The sequence below is a fragment of the Mustela nivalis genome, assembly GCF_964662115.1.
Source record: "Mustela nivalis genome assembly, chromosome: 7".
Classification (NCBI taxonomy): Eukaryota; Metazoa; Chordata; class Mammalia; order Carnivora; family Mustelidae; genus Mustela; species Mustela nivalis.
The window spans coordinates 139,124,338-139,142,515 of NC_139026.1; positions in this window are offsets into that span (position 1 = coordinate 139,124,338).

The window sequence follows — 18,178 nt, forward strand, 5'->3', positions numbered from 1 at the left end:
CATCATGTCTTTGGATGTGAGTACTCAAAGTGTGACTTCACGGTTTTTGTTTTTTTTTTTTTCTCAAAGATTTTATTTATTTATCAGAGAGCGGGGGGGGGGGAGAGCACAGGCAGACAGAATGTCAGGCAGAGGCAGAGGGAGAAGCAGGCTCCCCGCTGAGCAAGGAGCCCGACGTGGGACTCGATCCCAGGATGCTGGGATCATGACCTGAGCCGAAGGCAGCTGCTTAACCAACTGAGCCACCCAGGCGTCCCGACTTCACAGTTTTTTACCTTAGGAGTTGGGTGCCATTACTCAGATGTGAATAACTGGGAAAGAGCCAGATTAGGGTATGGATGGAGAATGCAGAGATCAGTTTAAGACGCCAGTGAGAAGGCCAAGGAGGTAATTGCTTGTAAATTTTAGGAGAGTAATGAGGCTGGAGATACGCATTTTTCATATCATTTCAGATCAAATCTATATTTGTTGGCTAGGGCAGCTGTCACAAGAGTGTCAGAAACCAAGGGGCTTGAAGATAAATAATTTGTTTCACCATGCTGGATAGCAGAAGTCCAAAATTAAGTCTTCATGGACAGGGATGGTTCCTTTCAAGAGTTTTATAAGGAAGAACTTGATTCATGCTTTTCCACTACCTTCTGGTGATTTGCCGGCAATCTTTGGCATTCCTCGACTTCTAAAAACATCACCTGGATCTCTGTTTTCACCTTTGCATGGTTTTCTTCTCGTGTTCTTGTCTGGGTTTAAATTCCATCCTCTGCGCCCTTGTTGTTGTTGTTGTTGTTGTTGTTGTTGTTTAAGACTTACTTATTCAGGGACGCCTGGGTGGCTCAGTTGGTTAAGCAGCTGCCTTCGGCTCAGGTCATGATCCCAGCATCCTGGGATCAAGTCCCACATCGGGCTCCTTGCTCAGCGGGGAGCCTGCTTCTCCCTCTGCCTCTGCCTGCCATTCTGTCTGCCTATGCTCGCTCTCTCCCCCTCTCTCTCTCTGATAAATAAATAAAATTTAAAAAAAAAGACTTACTTATTCATTTGAGAGGAAAATAAGGAGAGCAAGTGAGTTAGGAGAGGGACAGAGGGTGAAAGAGAATCCTCAAGCAGACTCCCCACTGATCATGGAACCCACCCCCCACAAGGTGGAGCTCGATCCCAGGACCCTGAGATCAAGACCGGAACTGAAACTGAGTAAGCTTGTTTAACTGACTGAGCCACCCAGGTGCTCCGCCTACCTTACTATGATCTCATTATAACTTTACTAGCTATAACTACAAAGACCATACAAAGTTTAACCAGCAAATTTAAAAACGATACATGTCTGCATGAAATTAGCAACTCACTTGTAGGGATAGAAAATTATTTCCAAATAAAGACACATTCTGACCTCCAGACTGTGAGATAGTATTTTCTTTTCTTTTGTAAGATTTTATTTATTTATGTGTTAGAGAGAGAGCAAGAGCTCACAAGCAGGGGAAGCAGTAGGCAGAGGGAGAAGCAGGCTCTCCATTGAGCAAGGAATCTGACGTGGGGCTTGATCCCAGGGCCCTGGGGTCATGACCTGAGCTGAAGGCAAACACTTAACTGACTGAGCCACCCAGGCATCCCTGAGAAAGTATTTTCTGTTTATTTTCTGTTGTTTAAGCTGTGTGTGATACCTTGATATGGGAGCCCTAGCCCATGAATATAGATTTGATCTGACATGATATACTTCAAAATAGGAATTTGGGGAGGGTTAAAACTGAACCCAAAGCATTATGCAATACTGTAGATAAGTAGACGGTGTTTGAGGCGGTGGTGCTTGTTAGATGATCTAGGCAGTGACATAAACTGTAACAGAAACCGGGTTGAGAACGGAGCCTGTTGGCGTACCAGAATATGTAGGTCAGAAGAGATGTCCAAAAGATGTCCACTGTTAGAAGAAAAATGAGAGAGTGTTGGTCCAGAAACACAGTGACACTACTGGCTCAGGTAGCAAGGACATGATCATTTGTGAGAAATACAATAGCAATAAAATGGGCCTTGAGAATCACCTGTTGGAATTACCAGGAGGCGGGGCTTTTGGGAGCTAGATAAAAGCATTTGAGATAGAGGTCTGATTGAAGGGAGTTGAGGAGAGTAAATGAAATAAGATGAAGAAAGTGCCTACAAAAAATTCTTTAAAAGAGTTTCTGGAGATGGAAGAATTGAGTAACAGGAATCAGCAGGTTGTCTGTCAAAAAACTGTCAGCAGTTTTTGCCTAAGTAATACCACTATGGTCATACTGAACATGTTGTACAATCAGATGGTTACATATTTTTTAATCCCAGGTCATTCAATATTTTATATTCCCATGTATTCATATAACTTTCTGTTTTGTCTGAAAGGAAATCTGAAGTTAGTGATACATTATCTATTGTGATCGTTTAACATAAGAAATTATAATATGTGAAGAATACTTTAAATTATGTTAAGAAATGGCTTCAAATTATAGGCGTGAAGTTTGTTATGTGCTTAGTAGTTTCTAATTTATTCGGCTAATATAGATTAAGTGCCTTGTATGAGCCAGCCGGGTTAAAATGGTGAAGATTTTCTTCCTGTACATGAAATTTTAAAAGTACACGAGAAAATAGACAAGTGTAAATACTCACCTAACCATATTATGATATATTTAAAATGATTTTCTGGGACTTATATTTACATTTTAATTTGGGGATATATGAGAGCCCCATAAGATTAGCAACCATTTAGGGGGTATAGAAAATCAGTTTACCTGTCCTACACTCATGAATACAAGCAAAATCTGGCTTTTTCCTGCTAATTCTTAACATCTTCTGTTTCAATTTATTTTCTAAAATCATTAGAATTAGACCAAGAGATCACTTTGTTTCTCTAGCTCACACCTGTCTCTTGAACATGAATGCAACTGAAAAAGTTATGCTCTGATATTTTCTTCTTTAATTAAAAAAAAGATATACTTGGAGCATCTTGATGCCAAGTTAATACATCCTCGGGAAAGGATTTAATATCAGAAACATGGATATAAAGTTGGAATGGACTGAATTGGCTCTACTCTAATGAACTGTGACATTCAATTCATAATGGCAGAAATTGCAGTTGAAATCCTCTTAATCAGAATGGAACTAAATCACAAATCACTAATCATCACACTCTCCTCGTTCCCAAAAAGATTTTTAAAAATAATGCAAAGAAACTCACAGTAGGACACACTGGTTTGATGTATCTCATATGCTTTTATTTAGCAGGGAAGGGAGGAAGAAAAGAGAAGAAAAATTAATCCCAAGTGAACTTTAAGTCTCTATTCTTACATAAGTGGCACTTGACTTTTTATGTCTGTGCATGCATGTGTGGGAGTGGGAGTAATCAATGCCTTTTAAAGACTCTATCAAAGGAAGCACTCTTCCAGCATCAAGTAAATACATTCTGAGGAAACTGCCCAACCTCCAGGAAACTATTGTTTCCTACTTTTTTTCTCCTGGTTCCTACTTACTGGCCCAGCATGATGGGATTACTAAGGTTACCAACAGAGGAGGAGGACCCATGTCAAATGCAGAGGTGTTTGTCTGAGAACACTGGCGGATCTCCCTGCACAGAAGCTATCAGCAGCAGTCATCCCATGCTCCCAGATACAGAAGGAAAGCTCTGGAGCTGACTTTACTGCCCTCCCCGCAAGCATGTGGGGCCAGGCCCAGCAGCCCTGCTCCCAGTTCAAGACTCTTCCTCCAAGTTATTGCATTATTTTTCTATGGCTTCATGAGGTTTCTTTATGATTTTGAATTTTCTCCAGTAACTAAGGTGGTATTTTCATTAGTATAGGACAGTAGAATTCTTGAATCCTAAAGTTCCACTTATATAAATCACCCCCAAAAGACAAATGTATAGAGGCCAGATCAGTGATTGTCTAATCTGGGGTAGTGAGGGTGAGGAAGGGGACTACAGATTGGTTCAGGGGAAATGTTTGGACTCATGGAAAAGCTCTAAATCTGGAGTGCAGTAATGATTTCACAACTCTCTAAATTTTCTAAAACAAACACCCAAAGCTTTGCATTGCACCCTGACGATGGGTTGATTTTATGGCCCATTAAGTATACCTCAGTAAAGCTATAAAATGTGAGAGAGAGAGAGAGAGAGAGAGTGTGTGTGTGTGTGTGTGTGTGTGTTCTTGCATGGTTATGAATTTCTGCAATTTGACAATACCAAATATATTTAAATGCTTGCCTTTTACTGTAACTTGTGTAAAAGTGTTTATGTATTTCATAAGAATAAGGTGTCGTCTGACTGGTGGGAACAAGTAGCAGAAATACATAAATGTGGGATAACAATTTTTAATGAACTTTAAAATATTACCAACCTTCTTCATTCACAAAGTGTATATGTAGCTGTTGAATGGCGAAACTCATTGCAGAGTGCAGTGATAACATGTTTTAGGAGATGGTATAGCCAGGCACCTTATGTTGTCCTGAATATTCCTCATCTTTTACCACTTCATACCAATTTAGTCCGAGCTTTCTTTTCCATGTCTGGATTCTCAGAGCAGTGAACATGTGGTTTTGCTGCAATATTGAATACTCTGTATAATAGGAATTCCTGTCTTTCTTTACCAGCCTGTGGGCTTCTTAGGGCAAGGTTTGTGTCTTTTTTTTTTTTATTTTTTTATTTTTTATAAACATATATTTTTATCCCCAGGGGTACAGGTCTGTGAATCACCAGGTTTACACACTTCACAGCACTCACCAAAGCACATACCCTCCCCAATGTCCATAACCCCAACACTTTCTCCCAACCCCCCTCCCCCCAGCAACCCTCAGTTTGTTTTGTGAGATTAAGAGTCACTGATGGTTTGTCTCCCTCCCAATTCCATCTTGTTTCATTGATTCTTCTTCTACCCACTTAAGCCCCCATGTTGCATCACCACTTCCTCATATCAGGGAGATCATATGATAGTTGTCTTTCTCTGCTTGACTTATTTCGCTAAGCATGATACACTCTAGTTCCATCCATGTTGTCGCAAATGGCAAGATTTCATTTCTTTTGATGGCTGCATAGTATTCCATTGTGTATATATACCACATCTTCTTGATCCATTCATCTGTTGCTAGACATCTAGGTTCTTTCCATAGTTTGGCTATTGTGGACATTGCTGCTATAAACATTCGGGTGCACGTGCCCCTTTGGATCACTACGTTTGTATCTTTAGGGTAAATACCCAGTAGTGCAATTGCTGGGTCATAGGGCAGTTCTATTTTCAACATTTTGAGAACCTCCATACTGTTTTCCAGAGTGGCTGCACCAGCTTGCATTCCCACCAACAGTGTAGGAGGGTTCCCCTTTCTCCGCATCCTCGCCAGCATCTGTCATTTCCTGACTTGTTGATTTTAGTCATTCTGACTGGTGTGAGGTGATATCTCATTGTGGTTTTGATTTGTATTTCCCTGATGCCGAATGATATGGAGCACTTTTTCATGTGTCTGTTGGCCATCTGGATGTCTTCTTTGCAGAAATGTCTGTTCATGTCCTCTGCCCATTTCTTGATTGGATTATTTGTTCTTTGGGTGTTGAGTTTGCTAAGTTCTTTATAGATTTTGGACACTAGTCCTTTATCTGATATGTCATTTGCAAATATCTTCTCCCATTCTGTCAGTTGTCATTTGATTTTGTTAACTGTTTCCTTTGCTGTGCAAAAGCTTTTGATCTTGATGAAATCCCAATAGTTCATTTTTTCCCTTGCTTCCCTTGCCTTTGGCATTGTTCCTAGGAAGATGTTACTGCAGCTGAGGTCGAAGAGGTTGCTGCCTGTGTTCTCCTCAAGGATTTTGATGGATTCCTTTCGCACATTGAGGTCCTTCATCCATTTTGAGTCTATTTTCGTGTGTAGTGTAAGGAAATGGTCCAATTTCATTTTTCTGCATGTGGCTGTCCAATTTTCCCAGCACCATTTATTGAAGAGGCTGTCTTTTTTCCATTGGACATTCTTTCCCTCTTTGTCGAAGATTAGTTGACCATAGAGTTGAGGGTCTATTTCTGGACTCTCTATTCTATTCCATTGATCTATGTGTCTGTTTTTGTGCCAGTACCATGCTGTCTTGATGATGACAGCTTTGTAATAGAGCTTGAAGTCCGGAATTGTGATGCCACCAACGTTGGCTTTCTTTTTCAATATCCCTTTGGCTATTTGAGGTCTTTTCTGGTTCCATATAAATTTTAGCATTATTTGTTCCATTTCTTTGAAAAAGATGGATGGTACTTTGATAGGAATTGCATTAAATGTATAGATTGCTTTAGGTAGCATTGTGCCTTTCTTATATTTACATTTGTTCCCAGAAATTCTTGTGCAATATCTGACACAAAACATGTAAGAAGTAAGTGTTCATCCAGTATGTGTTTTTATTAACAAAGGGCTTGTTTTCTCCATGGGTATCAAAGAGGTTATGTTATTATCTCTTTTCCAGTTTTCTGTATTTGAGTAGACAAAAAGGCTCATTCTTGGGATGCTCATTTGGTTTCATATAAGATTGAAATAAATTTTGAAATAAAGGTTAGAGGCATCTGGGTGGCTCAGTCGGTTGGGTGTCTACCTTTGGGTCAGGTCATGATCCTTAGGTCTTGAGATCCAGTCCTGCATCAGGCTCCCTGCTGAGTGGGGAGTCTGTTTCTCCCTGTGCCTGCTTCTCCCTCTACCTGCTGCTCCCTCTGCTTGTGTGCTCTCTGTCTCTCTGACAAATAAATCAAATATTTATAAAAAGAAAGGTTAATCTAGTACTGTGCTAATATGAAACCTTTAGCCACATGTGACTATTTTAATTTAAATTTATTTTTTAAATTTAAATTAATAAATTAAAAATAAAAATTCAGTTTTTCAGTCAACACTGGCCAACAATCACATGTAGTTAGCGTCTGCCATACTGGAAAGCACTGAAGAACTTTCATCACTGAGACTGAGAGTTCTATTGGACCATTTATCTAGATCCTCATCTATGTTGTGAAGCTGATCTGTATTAAAATTAGGTGTCTTTAAACCAAATAGGACTATCAATTCAAAATATGCTGAGATAATCATCACTGCACCAGACCACTAAGATAGTATGGAAGGGATGACAGATGTCATATTTTATCTTTTTTCATACTACGTTCTGTCTCCACCATATATTATTAAAAAGTCCCCTAAGTACAGGATACCTCTAAAATTATTAAACAATAGGGCCCCTGGGTGACTCAGTGGTTTAAGCCTCTGCCTTCGGCTCAGGTCATGATCTCGGGGTCCTGGGATCGAGCCCCACATTGGGCTCTCTGCTCAGCAGAGAACCTGCCTCCTCTCTCTCTTTCTGCCTGCCTCTCTGTCTGCTTGTGATCTCTGTCAAATAAATAAAATCTTTAAAAAAAAATAAAATTATTAAACAAATTCCAAATTTATATATTAGAGAAGTTGATTTTTAGCTCAAAGAAATAAACAAAAATGAGGTTAAATAAGCATCCTTTATGTAGAGCTGCTTTTGAAGAAAATGCATTAAAACACGGCCCACATAGGGTTTGTATAGATAGAATGGGCATGATGAACACACTCTTAAAGAAAATTTGAAAATGGATCCATTCTTCTCTTGGATAAATGTTTTTAAAATAAGAGAGGAAAAATTATGCAAAAGAAACATGCTAAGATTCATTGAGGTCTTAAGCCCTCAAGACCATTATCACTGAAGATACTTTAAGAAGCTGATAATTACACGGCCACTTACCTTGTGTAGCTACTCATGCTAAGGAGGTAAAGAGGATAATCAGACCCGAGGCATCCAATGACGAGCCGATTGCCTGCAGAGGGAGCAAACCAATGTTCTTGTTTTCTCTGTCCTTATTTTCTCTGGACAGAGCCATTATGTATTTTTCTGTACCTCAGTTGAGCCACTGGGTCATGACCACTCTCAGCTGTAGGGTACAAAGTGTTAAGGGAGACAGATAGATTTACTCCTTATGTCCAGGAAGAATGTTTGAAGCGCAAATCCCTGCTGCTGGAGAGGTGAAAATACACAGGGCTTGTTCACGTCTAAATGAGCTAGATTCTGTTCTGGGTACTCTCAGTAACTACTCTCTGATCATTTTCGTCACTTAGATTTGATCAGCTCCATCTTATAGATGAATAAACCTAAAGGACAGAAAGGGTAAGTAACTTCCTCACAGTCTTGGGGCTAATAAGTAGTGAAATTGGGATTAGAATTTAGGTCTCTCTGATTCAAAAGCCAAGATCACCTTCTCTCTTGACCTCTTTGAGAGAGAACCAAGAGGTGTTTAGACATTTCTATTTAGGAATAAGTGTATTATTGAAAATAATTTTTAATAATTTCCATGAATGTTAGAAACCAGAGATGCATTCAGAGGGGAGTTAGTCCTGGCATACCATTTAGAACTGCTCCCTCTGGGTCCTGCAGGCTTCCCTGAGGCCTCCAAAGACTCCAGTCTACCACGAAGGAGATGCCAAACATAACCACATCCCTGGCACTTGCCTTTAAATATGTCTCCCACACTCCCAATTCAGAGTAGCTTTTATTCATCTATCCATTTATTCATTTACTCATTTACAAAAATACATTTGATGTATACTTTGTGCCGTACACTTTTAGGTGTCAGAGATACGATAAGGAAAAAACAAACCCGCCACCCCTCCTACAGGCTCAGGCCCTACCGAGGTGAGGCCCAGCATCTATCGGAAGGAAGCAGAAAGAAGTCTAAATAGTGATCTCTCCTGGGATTTGTTCCCTTGACAGGAAGATTGACTTAGAATATTTGTTTTAACAAAAGACTTGCTCAGATTTTAGTATTAGCGTGGCCTCTCTTACAATGTCAGAAGAGACCAAAACACAGCATCCTTACTAAACTATGTTAATCGAACCGTACCTGTTAGATTTGATTCTCAGAAATGTCAGGAAATTAAACACCAGAGTTCCCACAGCAACTCTTCAATAAAACACGTTACTTGTAAGAGGAGTCAGAGTACAATTAAGAACCATCCTTTTGCATTAGCTTCTTGTCTCTACCCCACCTCTCCCTGCTTTCAGATTTTCCACATTCTCGTAAGGCTTCTTAAGAGCAGGTTTATGGCGGTGTCTAAAATGGAGTTGGAGAGACAGGGTGGAGAAAATAAAAGGATCCTTCTTGTCATGAGAACCTTCTGATAGCCTAGTAGCACATTTTTATGATAAGCATGCCTTTGCAGGATCATAAACTTAATAATGTTATATAAATAAAAGAAACATTTTCACCCAAGCCTTAAGAATGACTTGACCTGGGGTGCCTGGGTGGCTCATTTGGTGAAGCGTCTGCCTTACGCTCAAGTCATGATCTCAGGGTCCTGGTATTGAGCCCCATGTCTGGCTCCCTGCTCAGCAGGGAGTCTGCTTCTCCCTTTTCCTCTGCCCTTCCAACTTTCCTCTCATGTTCTCTGACTCTTAAATAGGTAAATACAATCTTTAAAAAACAAAAATTACTTGATCCATGTCTTTTGAGATTTCTTACGTATTCCAGTATGCTACATTAGCTGCCTCTATATTTGGAGCTTATCTGACAGAAAGTTTGGGATATTGGACTCCAAATTCCAGAATATTCTAATTTCTGAAATCTTTCATACAAAAGGTCTATAAAACTTATCAAAGTAGTTCTGTGCCCTCCCAAGGACCTGGAGCCCCATAATATCTTTGTGAGAGTAAGAATCAGAAATGTCTCCTAATTTTACTTTTTTTAAATGTTACTTATATACAGTGACATATACTGTTTACATTATGATGAATACACCTTTACATTTTTTTACAAATGCAAAACTCTGTAATCATAATGATGATTAAGATGGAGACCATCACTCCCCAGAATCCACTCACGGTTTTTTTTTTTTTTTTTGGTATGATTTGTAGCATACATCTTTAATTAATTACAGTTTGACTTTAAATGGTATCATATTGTTTAGCATGCAGTTTAAAACCCTTGTAACTAATCTCAGTTCCTCCCTTACATCTTTCCGATATGGTCACCATTCACTTTATTCCCCATATGCTATTAATCAATAGTGCATTGGCATGTTGCTATTGTTTTTGCTGTAGACAGGACAATTATTTTTCAAAGAATTATGGTAAGTAAAAAGTGTACCATCTTTACCTTCATTTTAACCATTTCTTGGGCAGCCATTTCTTCATGGAGATTCAAATGACTTTTTGATATATTCTTTCTGCTGTAAGAACATCTCAACGTTTCTTGTAGTACAATTCTACTGTTAATGAAATCTCTTTTCTAAGATTTTATCTGTTTATGTGAGACAGAGAAATAGAGAGAGCACATGTGGACATGCAAGCAGAGGGAGGGGCCAAAGGGGGAGAGAGATGGAGAGAGATTCTGAAGCAGAGCCTGTGCTGAGCGTGGAGCCCAATGTGGGGCTCAGTCTCAGGACCCTGAAATCCTGACCTGAGCCTAAACCAAGAATTGGCAGCCTCACTTTCTGACCCACTCAGGCACCCCTATTAATGAATTATATTAGTTTTTATTTGCCTGTAATTGTCTCAGTTTCTCTATTATTATTTATTTTTTTTTTTAAGATTTCATTTATTTATTTGAGAAAGAGAGAGAGAGCAGAGAGGGGAAGCAGGCTCCTTGCTGAGCAGAGAGCCCCATGCGGGGCTCGATCCCAGGACCCTGAGATCATGACCTGAGCCCAAGGCAGAGGCTTAATGGACTGAGTCACCCAGACACACACCCTCTCTATTATTTTTTAAAGACATTTTTTCTAAATGAAATGATTCTGGATTGACAGATTTTTATCTTTCAGCATTTGCCTTCTGGTTCCCATCACTCCATCACTTCCAACAAGAAGTTATCTATAATTATTTTTTGTTGTTGTTCCTCTGTAATGTATTTTGTCTTACTTTTTTTTTTTTTGGACTGTGTTCAAGATTTTCTTTTTAATTTTGCCTTTCAGTAGTTGGAATACAAGGTGTCCAGGTATATGAGTGTTTGAGTGTGTGTGTGTGTGTGTGTGTGTGTGTGAGAGAGAGAGAGAAAGACACACACACACACACACACACACACACTCTACCCTGCCATGATTCTTTGAATGGTTGAGTTTTTACATCTTCTCTAGTATCGTAAGATTCCGATTGTTGTCCCTTCAGATATTTCTTCTCCCTCTTTTCTTTCTTATTCCTCTTGGATTCCAATTACGTGTTTTTTAAGCCATTTGATATTTTTTATAGTTATTTAGTGCTTTGTGCTATTTAGATTTTCTTGATATGTTCAGCAGTTTTGTCACTCAACCTTTGGAGACTTGTAGAGTTCTGAGCGAAGGAGGATTGTCCACATCACCCTCAAGAATAGAGTGTCTGTTTTCTTGTCATTTCCCCCCAGCCTCTAAAGGTCTTGAACTTTGCTCTGTGAGCTGTGGGATTTTCTACCCCTTCCTGAGTAGATAAAGATTTGTATTTTGTAGGGGCAACAAAAATGTCTGTGGCTGTGAACTGTTTCCATAATGGTGTTTGCTCTCTTCTTTGAAACTTGCACAAAGTGAAGGTTGAAGATTTCTTTTACGTTTGATTTTATACACCCACTTTTTCTCAGTAGCTGTAAGTATGTTCTATGAAGAAGAGGAACCTGTAAGTTGATGTAAATTCCCCTTGTGTCTGCCATTCCTTGTATTCTGTATTTTCATGCTAACCTTTAACAGTGCATCAACAATTTTACCTGCGTTCTCCTTGACACTTTCTGTGGAAGCTAGGCTTTTCTCTCAAGCTATGAGAACTGAGTCAGTGTCTGCATTCCACTCCCCCTTGCAAACATCTGCTTTTTCTTGGATTTCAGCATATTTGGTTGCCCTTTGATAATCTTTGATAATTTCAATAACATGTATGCTTTTATAAATTATCTGGCTTTTCCTTGTCACATTATATGTGGCAGTATTTCCAACTTTTTACCTCTTGGGTGATGGCCAGTGGTGCTCTCTTGTGACATTGTCTCTTTGTGCTGACTTGCTAGAGTTCAAGAATCTGCTTAGAAGTATAACCATAAAACTTGAAAAAATCCACATAGTTTGGGGAGCTTTTCAGAATTCATTTAGATGTCACTTAATGCCTATGAAAGTGACATTATCCTATCAGCCATAAAGAATATGGAAAACATATAGGATTCCATCAAGTTCAGATATCATTCAGTATTTAAGTCATTTGGTTGCCAAGGGAATTCTAGTAAATTAAAGTCCTCTTGAATCCTGGGTTATTTGTAAATGTCCATGATCAGACCAGGGAACTGGGCTATGTGCTTCAGAACCTCCAAGCTTAATTTCTTTTTTGAGTTACAGAGTCCTTGTAATACCCTGCAGTGGCAGCTTAGCATGTCTCACCGAGTTAAATTAAAGGAATTCACCACAGAGTGCTTATCAAAAATTTTGTGTAAAAGCAACCTCCATTAGGTGAGAAAAATTTTCATCATAAAGACTTAAGATCCCTTGAATCCAGGAAGATTTATAATTCAGTTTGGAGATATTTGGAACTGAAGCCATATTGTTAAATGCATATTTTAATACAAAACCAAGTGTTTATTTGATCGTTTATTTACTTATAAGGTTTAAGACAGTTCAGCATGCTAGAGTTATATGGTGAGTTCAATTTGAAGTTGTTAGAAAATAATTGATCTAGATTTGTAACTTTAAGTAAAGATCTTGTTAAGAAAAAAAAAAGAATCTTAATAAGTTGAAATACACTGTTTAACATTTATTATAATTGGCTGTCCATACTTACAAGTTTAATCTCATAGAGTGAAAGTATTACTTAAGTACTTGGGAAGTTTTGTCACTCAGACCATTGAAATACTTAAAAATGAAAAGGACTATATTAAAACTATAAATGAGATTTAATTGTTAATGGCATTTAATTAAGCCTTTAAATGGGACCAAATTTAATCACTGGAACACACAGTGAAATATGCAGGTGTTAATATTTATTCATTCAATAAAGCAAGAAATAAGACAATATGACAGCAAAAATTTAAGACAGCAAAGTTTTTATTTTATTTCTGTTTGCAAATCTTGCTGTTATATTTATGCATTAGCAAATTCTAAGTAAAAACTTCAAAGAAGAATGTTTTTTAAATATGTATCTTAAATCATATAGTAATTTTTAAATAAAATAATCTTTTTGACACAGAAGTAAATTATATGAAGCCAAAACTCTGATATTCCCCAGTTCTATAAGGAAGGCTATTATTAATAATAATTAATTAAATATATTATAAATATATATAAATATAAATAAAAAATCAGCATCAGGCTACTTGCTTCTCCTCCTCTTAGGGATCCCATATGATGGAGATTCTGTTATTTGAAACAGTATCAGTTTCCTTCCAGGCAAAGAAAATCTATGAATCTAAAAAGGTTTTCTTATTTCTGCATTTCAGATGTCTTATTCCATTGGTCAAAGCAAATTACATGTCCATACCTAACTTCAAATGAACAGATAGTGCAGGCCAACCATGGATATGGTATATTTGTGAATAACCCTAGTGGTTACCACACATTGTTTCAGGGATAAAAAACATCTTTTATGCCATTTTCTGACTAAAATAGGTAAATTTATAAAATTGTGTGGCTCCAGTAAAACCATTATGACAGTAAGCATGTTACATTTTGTTTGTCATTGGAACCTTTGTATAAAATATGAAAAGTGAAGTTTAAACAAGTATCGTTAGTCCTAGCACAGTTTTGGATATGAAAAAGGAAGAAATAATTACCTCCTACTCTAACCCATGTAATATTAACCAGTTTGATAATGCATACTATATCTTTGTTGATTATAAATTCCTGAATATGTTTGCTAATATCTGTGCCTATGTGATAAGATTTGTTCTCAGAAGTTAATTCGAGCTACAGTACAGTGTAGGAGGAGAGAGCAGTGGCTTTGCCCTCCCTCACACTGCCGCCACGACAGTCCCTTCAGTCATCACAGTTCTGGCAAAAGACGGCATCCGAGAAAAGACTAACGTTTTGATTGCTGGTTATTCTGATAGACTGACTTGCTAACATAACTTGCTTGCTCTGTTAAGATCTACTATCTGATGGCTCAGTGGAAGCTAGTATTAAGTTATAAGAATGCACAGCCCTGTAATCTCCATATGAAACCACAGCAGTTCTTCACAGTTTTGGAAATTCACACCATGCATGCAGAAGTGTGCCTTCCCTTCTGTTTTAATGGTAGAAGTTAAACATTGCAGCGAGAATCAATGCTTAGGAATTAAAATGAACTTAGGTGTGTGAATGCTGGTGCCACAGAATCATGGCTTGATAGGGCTGTTTGAAATTGTTTGGCTCCATTTTTTATGTTAGTGCTTAAAAGAAAGTTGATCATTATTTGAGAATGTAGGGTAAGTGAAGAATTTGGTGTAGAAGTATGGGAAAGGAGTCTAGCTGACACTAGCATAGGAATGTCTAGTTCTCTTTAAAATGCAAGGTATGGGGACGCCTGGGTGGCTCAGTTGGTTAAGCAGCTGCCTTCGGCTCAGGTCATGATCCCAGGGTGCTGGGATCGAGTCCCGCATCGGGCTCCTTGCTCAGCAGGGAGCCTGCTTCTCCCTCTGCCTCTGCCTGCCATTCTGTCTGCCTGTGCTTGCTCTCTCTCCCTCTCTCTGATAAATAAATAAAATCTTTAAAAAAAATAAATAAAATGCAAGGTATGACTGAATGTTCATGTTTTCACACAGATAATTAAATTTTTTGAGTCCGTCTTTCTTAGCTCACATGGCATAAATGAACTATAAGTCAAGCACGTTGTTCATTCTTATCACTGATTATTTAGCTAGAACTGACATTTTCTTTCCTCCCAACCCTGAAATTTTATTTAGTGTTTGGTCATAGAGCCCTTATTTCCCAGGTTTTTTTCAAAGGATTGAAAATGCATGAGATAAAAGGGATATACTAAATTTGAGAAATTATAGATGGTGTGGATGTGGTGACAGATTCTGCCAGAGCAAGTGGATTTCTTAGTATTAGACTTGAAAATAAGCAGATTAAATTTGACAGGGATCTGGGAATAAAATATATACATATTTATAGACTACATATATCTATAAAGAGAAACACTTTAATATTTTAATGTAGTGCATGAATCTGAAAAGAAGAATATCAGAAAAGATAAGGAATTAAAATGTGTTTGAAGAACAGTCAAAGGCTGTAACTGGAATCTGGATTTTACATACTTTTATTATATGTGAAGAGACTTTCTGGAGGTAGTCTGCCTTTCAAGTAGATCAGTTCATATACATCAAGATAATTTTGAATACATAATTTACAAGTGCTATCATAAGACTCCAAATTACTTTTACGCTCCATGTTACAAAAATTATGGGTAGGGGTGCCTGGGTGGCTCAGTGGGTTAAAGCCTCTGCCTTTGGCTCAGGTCGTGATCCTAGGGTCCTGGGTCTCTGCGCAGCAGGGAACCTGCTTCCCTTCCTCTCTCTCTCTGCCTGCCTCTCTGCCTACCTGTGATCTCTGTCTGTCAAATAAATAAATAATCTTAGAAAAAAAAGAAGTATGGGTAAACATCTGGTTTAAGAAGGTTGACTGTATTATAACACTGTAACATTGTAACATTATGTTGACAGTTGTAACAAATCTCATGACCATGGCAAAGACAATGTATTAAAAAAAGGGATATGGTAAAAATATATATGCAAAAGAAGAAAAAGATAATCAGTGAAACAGCTATTCTGAAACATTTCCAAAAATCAGAAATCAAATTAAACTTTGGTAATTAAAAATACAAAGAAATAGGAACCATAGACATGAAACTACAACTCAGAACAGACACCGAAAAAAACTAGAGTAGAAGCAGGACACTTTCTCCTAAGAGGTGGAGCCATGGGGAGGCTGTGAATTTGTAGTTCTCAGGTATAAAAATCAAACATTAGGAAAGAAGAATGTGGTAGAAGTCAGTGTTATTAATCAGTGCACTCTAAATGAAATGGCAGAGTTATTCAACCTCATCAACCCTTTGGGTCTGTCCCTCAGTGTCTAACTAAAGTATTTACCTCCAGATTAAAACCAAATTATTATAATATATGTAAATAAAATTATCCTTCTGGAAAGAGTTTGAACTTTTAATTGATTTGGTGACACTCCAGAGCAATATCTTCCCTCAATTTTCCATTGGAATTTTGGTGTGTATTTGTAGTGGGGGGGAGGAGGAAGGGATAACAAGCCTTCGTATTTGCTCTTTACTAATGCAGAGTGAATTAGATTCTGTGGTGTTCATGACTGCCAGCAGCTATAGAGCTCAAAATCAGCCACGTGAAACCTGGCAGGAAAAGAACTTCATGAGCATAGGGAACTCATACAAAATACCTACTGTAGGCAGTCTAGTCTATCATTGTCTATCTGGGTATTTTTGTCTGACCATCAGTCATCAGACATCAGAAATCAGCATCTGACCATCAAATGGAAGTAGTATATATGCAGTCAAGTGCTAACAGGTCCTGAAAGCATAAGTAAGTTCCATTATCAAGTGGCTCAGATGCCCATAGCCCTTACACCCACTATATCATGTTCTCTCAGTCTTCACCGTTTCTTCCTCATGGGGAGTTTTCTATAATCAAATAATGATGGGAGGAATCTAAAGGGTCTGTTCTACAGTTGAATCTGCATGTAATAGTGGCACTCTCTGAAAGTAGATGGCTACATTTTAGCCTCAGTCTGGAGTGACCAGGAAGAGTATGGAAGAAGCATTCTCTCAGTCAGCTGAATTTTAAAAACTACCTGGTGATGGGTATCAAGGAGGGCATGGATTGCATGGAACGCTGGGTATAATACGCAAACAGTGTATCATGGAACACTACATCAAAAACTAATGATGTACTGTATGGTGACTAACATAACTACCCTTTCATTTTCGTTTTATTTATTTTATCTGAAATGAGGGGAGTGGAGCTACAGCAATCCAGACAGTAGCTAATGATTTGGCCGGATAGTCATGGATTAGAAGAAACACAGTTGGAAAATCAATAACAAGGAGACCTTGGGAAGAAGTGTTGGATGGATTTCTCCAAAAAGACGCTGCGTGTGTCCCATGTGAATGTCTCTTGTGAATTTTCAGAAGTGTAGAATTTTAATAATGAGGTAGACCAGATAAATAATTCTGTTTAGGTTATATTCTTTCCCAAGCCACCATTGTTCCTGGTCAACAAGCTAATGAACAAATTAACCATGGTGGCATGAATGGAAGTTATGCATGGACTCCCCAACATGGACTTCCACTCAAGAAGGCTGATTTGACCTCAGCTAATGCTGGTGAACCTGATGAGAGCAGAGATCAATTCTGTGCCCTGATATAGCACCATTTTCCAGGGAGATCAGACAGTTATCAGTTGACATTATTTGTACCATTCCTATCATGGAAGGGAACACTGTGTTCCCATTGAAACTTTCTTTTACTCTGTATATATAAATTTGCTTATCTTGTCAAGAATATTTCTTTTAACTGCCATTCATAAACATGTGTGTCTTATTCACTATCATAATATTCCTTGTAGTATTGTCTAAGAAAAAGAAAGTTCTTTTAAAGAAAATTAAGTCTGACAATGGACTTACACTTGTGGAATTTACTGGTCTCACTAGGTGGTTCATCACTTTGAAATGATTGTGCTGATGGAATGGTATAATGATTTTTTTAATATCCAGCTACTGTGCTTTCTCAGTGGCAATATCTTAAAGGGTTGTAACAAGTTCATGGGTCTGGAGAATCAGGAGTTGGAAATGGAAGTGTTTCCTTTATTACTCTAAGTAACCTACTAACAATTTCTTTCTTGCTGTTTCCACAGACCTGTGCTATAATGGTCTAAAAGTCTTGGCTCTCAAGGAAGAAGGGTGACTACCAAGAGACACAGTAATAGTCCCATGTAACTGAAACCGGGGTTTGTAGAATGTGGAGCCTGGATACATTGGTCCCTTCATGCCAGTGAAACCACAGGAGAAGAAGAGCATTATTTTAAGGGCTGGGGTATTGATCCCACCTACAAGGAAGAAATTGGATTGCTGGCACACAGTGGGGGTGAGAAAGAGTAGTGTCTAGTACAGAAGATCTCCTTGGGCACAACTTAGTGCCCCCATACTCTGTGATAAAAATTAATGGAAAAGTAACAAGAAAAATTATTTCAGAAGTGAGGGTTTGGAATACCTTA